Below are 4826 nucleotides of genomic sequence, written 5' to 3'. Positions count from 1 at the left end.
ATGCCTGTCTGTGTATGCTTTAAGTTTGACTTTTATGAATAATTGAACTTAACAATGTACTTGTTTTTTGCTGTAATAGTAATAACAACTAAAAAAAGCAACTAGAAAAAAATGTATCCAGACATGGATTGAAACCATTTTATCTTCTGAATCATTACTATCCACAATGAAACGGTGAGACACAAGCTGTTTATTAGTTGAAATGTCTGGCTTCATTTGATCAGCTTAAAATGAACACTACAGGTATTAACATCAATCGGGAGCTATGTACATCATTTGTATATTAAGAGATCTCCTAGTAATTAGATCTTTGTGACATCTCTCTTACTGGATAACCGAGGCTTGCCAAGGCCTCATTAGTGACACACTCTCCAGCGATCTTCTTTGGATCAAAACTCCTTTGGCTGTTTGTGTTCGAGTCTGTGCCTTATAGGTGGGTTGTAGAATTAGCATTTTGAAAACAAACTGCTCTTTCTCAGGTGTGGTCCTCACAACCCTGCTGGATGTGAGGTAGACTCATTGATCTCTGTCCACACCACGCGGTTTGTTTATTTCCTTCCTTCAGCTATCAGTGAGAGCCGAAATTACAGAAAAGTGCACCTCATAATCACCAGGTGAAAAGAAGATTTCACTCTAAAAGCTATTAAGGGGCTGCTTTTTCATTTATATTTGTCATCGTGACAATTATAGCATGAACTGTTTCCTTTCCTGGCTGCAGGACTCAAGAGACTGACATGCTAGAAATCAATATATGACAGAGAGCTATTGTCATCACTAATCTCCATGGAGAAAGGCCTTTAAGATCACTCCAACCTGGCTCCCCCACTGCCCATAGGGTGCCTGCCCTATGTGCCTGTGACTTTTCCTTCTGGGATTTTATTGCTGCTTTTGTCTTTCTCACAAATCATAGGAAATCCTTATTCCTCAAACCTAAAACTGCTCTCCTCTACACAATTTAGGTCACAAGAGTCATTTTTATAACATGTTTTAGAGCAATTTGTGTCATTAATTTCAGCATGAGATTCAAAAGTACTACGTTAACAACAAACTTTTTAATTTAGTGTCCTTTTAAGAAAAAGTTAAAAATCGCTGGAAGATCCAGTGCTATTGGGTGTGACAAAGTAAATGAGTATCTGGCATTAATTTTCATTAGATATGGATAGTTTGCGACATTCAAAACTCTTATTTTAGAGAAATAGTCTCAAGTGAAACTGAAATAGTTCCACAAGTAATTGGATATCGTAAGCTTATGAGGTAAACTAATGAAATATACCATTCATAGGTAGTTAGATGGAGAGATGAAATAGTTTTTGTTTTTTTTTTAGCTTAAAGTAAAACTCTATTCAGAAAGGTTGAAATGATTGTATGCTAGTTTGAACAGGTAAGAGGTATAAGCAATGATTTGAAAATTCCATTTTGTGAGAAATTGGATCTTATTATATGTCCTTCATAGTTGGATTCCATTATCCATGTTCTTTCTTTAGACCTGAAAAAAGAAAAGCCAGTTGATTTTATTTCCTCCTTTCCCATGTGTAGAAATACTTGTGCTCTCTCAGCAGTTCCTTCTGGAACTTCCCTCCTCCTTCCCCCAGCCAGCCCCATTGGGTTCACCTTCACAGGTGCTGGGAATAAGATAAGAGATAAGATGCATGACTTTTTCCCCCACTGGGACTTCTGTATGTCCCTAATATTTAAACTTAAGCTAGTATATATTACTATGCACCTGCATATATATGTATACATAGAGACATATATGATTATGCACATTAAAGTCATTTGAATAGAGTTCATTTCCAGGAAAAACAAAAATAAGATAATTGAATGATCCTATTTCACATTTATCACTGATTGTGAGAAAGATGCAACCCTCATGCTCCTTCATAGCATCTGAAACAGCACAGCATGCATCTGATGACAGCTACTGGGATTTCAACCACAGGCTTGGAACACAGTAATTTCTTTATAATCCAGTTCTATGTCAACTCTGGCAAAGTAGCAGCAGCCTATAATAATTACTACTGCTTTACCCAATCAGAAAAAGAAAAATCTCTACAAATAAAATGTGTGCTGCACATGGTTCACACCCTTATCTCCACATGAAATGTGTCCACAGAGTCTTGAAGCATGTTGAGATATACTTGAATTGAAAAATTTCCTGTTGCTTTTCTCTAGATAAACCATATATATATTAAGTAATCCCTCTCAGTATGCCTCATTTTCAAAAACCAATACATGTTTACAATTCTACCTCAGCTTTTCCCCACTACACACGCTAGGTGTGTTTGGTATATATATATTTAATTTAAATTAAATTTAAATTAAATATTTATATATATAAATTTAATTTAAATTAAATTAAATATTTATATATATAAAATGGATGATTTAATTTACATATATATGTGTGTGTATATATATATATATATATATATATATATATATACACTCTAACAATTCAAAATACTTTAGGTGCAGTATGATATGTTTTTATATTTTTGACCTATATTTCTTTCTTTCTGTTAATTTGTTATTAAAAATTAATGATAATTCCAATGTAAATGCCTATTCACGAATGTCAGTGCTTATATAAGATTGTTATAAATATATCACATTTATTCACTCCCTACTTTAAGGAGAAAAATCGACTCATCTACTCTTATTTGAGTGAATTTATCTGATCTCTTGTAAAATTGTTTTGCTTGACCACCATGTGGCATTATGACGCTGAAATAAATTAAAGCATGTCATTATACATGACTCATAACTTCTCCCTTAAAATGGTAATTCACTAGGCATACGTATTAGGTCTTCAAAACTTCCACCAAACTGTACATAAAAATGCACATTAAACAACCAATGTCAGCTAATAATATGAACAACATAAACTGATGAGCAAAAACAGATCCAGCGACAGAGAAGCATCGATCAGATGCTCAAACCTCAGAGGGAAGGTAGGGGAGGGTAGAGGTAAGGGGGAGAGATCAACCAAAGGACTTGTATGCGTGCATATAGGCCTAACCAATGGACACAGACACCGGGGGGGGGGGGGGGGGGGGGAGGGGGGCAATGTGGGGATAAGGACACATATGTAATACCTTAATCAATAAAGAAAAAATAAAACCTCCCTAAGTCATATGCCCTAAAGCTTATTCCTCCTGTTGCTTCCAATCATTCCACCAAAAAACCAAAACAAAACAAAACAAACACACACACACACACAAAACATTGAAACTTTAATACAGTTAAATCTTTCAATTAATCAGTAGTAATAACATTTGGTATGTATATTTTCATGGGTTTTTCTTACATATATAAAATTGTTAACCATACTTATGTAAATAAATTTTAAATACTCTGTTACTGTACTTAAAATAATCAGTACTTTAAATAACATATTATTTCATATAGAAAATTAATCTACTTAGAAAACCTATTTCTTTAAGAATTAAAATTATCTTGTATTTGGAAATATTTTCTAACAGGGGATCTGGTATAGGTAGATCATTATAAAGCACCAAATGAAATGAAATATTTTTAAGATAAGAGAGGACACAATAATTATTTATTATTATCAAATGGATGATTTAATTTACTAGTATGTTCCTAACTTTGCAAATAAGAAACCTTAGTCTATTTGACTTGTACTAGTTAACTCAGGCTTTTTGGGGAAAGAGTATATAGAGTGTTTTCAACTCTATACTAGTATACTCTTTCCTATCTCCTGTTGTACATGGATATATGGCCTATTTTCAGTCTTTGACATAACAAATATATATATATATATATATATTAACCTAATACACATTCCTAATTGTATTAGTGCGAATATATGATAGAGATATTTACCCTGGATGTAGTTTTACTACATAAAAGTATAAATGCATGTCCTTTTGCAAAATATTTTCAAATCTTTAGATATAGTTCTCCTATTTTGGGTTTGCTCGAGGAATGTATAAATGTATCTATTTAAACATTTTTTTAAAAAGTGCACATTAAACAACCAATGTCAGCTAGTAATGCTAAGATTGATTGAGTGTTAAGTATTTTGCTAAGTACTTACAAGATTTTCTGGTATAAAAATTGGCTGTTCAGTGAGAGAGAATGAAGAATAAATGAAAGTTCATCAGGGTTAGTTATTGACCTAAAGTCATATAACACACACATGTAATTATAATTTTCATATAAAAAGGTTTAAGTTGCATACACAGATGAATCACAGTCAAATTGATCTGTAAATGTGTAAGACATTAACAATTAATATATTTAAAAATGTTAGAGGAATGAAAAGATCAAATTATAAAGTAAAAGCTGTATTTCCTCTACCATCCCTAACACCAAATATAACTACTATATATATTTGCAGCACATTATATGAATAGAAGAGATTTTTGCATTTATTTCAGTATGCATGGATTGATTTATTTAACCTTTGAAATAAGTGAACTGTTAGACTGGGTTTTTATTTTAATATTTTATTTCCTAATTTATAGAATTTAATTTTTTTCTAATTGATTCCTTTGAATCATTAGATTATAATTTCTAAAATTAGCTAAATGCTTGTCCCTCCTTCAAAGAATGTTCACTCTCAGTTCTCTCTGTTTAGTTCTTTATATTCTCACTTAGCACAACTTCCACAGTCTCACTAAGGAACTTTGCAATCTCTTCTTAGATGCACTGTTCATAGTCTGCAATAATGAGCCCTGTGCATCTTTGATTGCAGACAAGACCTGGCTCTGTTTTGCGTTCATTTATTTTACACTAAATATGTTTTTTCTTCCAATCTCATCATTTCCAGAGGGAAGCAAAGAGTCCAATTCAGTAAATCT

The 4826-nt window shown here is 32.5% G+C and overlaps 1 non-coding gene across 1 annotated transcript; it reads right to left on the bottom strand.

Annotated features, from left to right (window-relative positions):
- Positions 1–1547: 1547 nt before the first annotated feature.
- On the bottom strand, positions 1548–1671 carry LOC139007839 (small nucleolar RNA SNORD22). The gene has a single exon (XR_011470986.1). It is a non-coding gene; the product is annotated as a small nucleolar RNA SNORD22 (small nucleolar RNA).
- Positions 1672–4826: the final 3155 nt, after the last annotated feature.

The sequence above is a fragment of the Myotis yumanensis genome, unplaced genomic scaffold, assembly GCF_028538775.1.
Source record: "Myotis yumanensis isolate MYYU_CA2020_CCGP unplaced genomic scaffold, mMyoYum1.0.hap1 SCAF_3, whole genome shotgun sequence".
Lineage (NCBI taxonomy): Eukaryota > Metazoa > Chordata > Mammalia > Chiroptera > Vespertilionidae > Myotis > Myotis yumanensis.
This window is presented reverse-complemented; position numbering and strand designations above follow the sequence as displayed.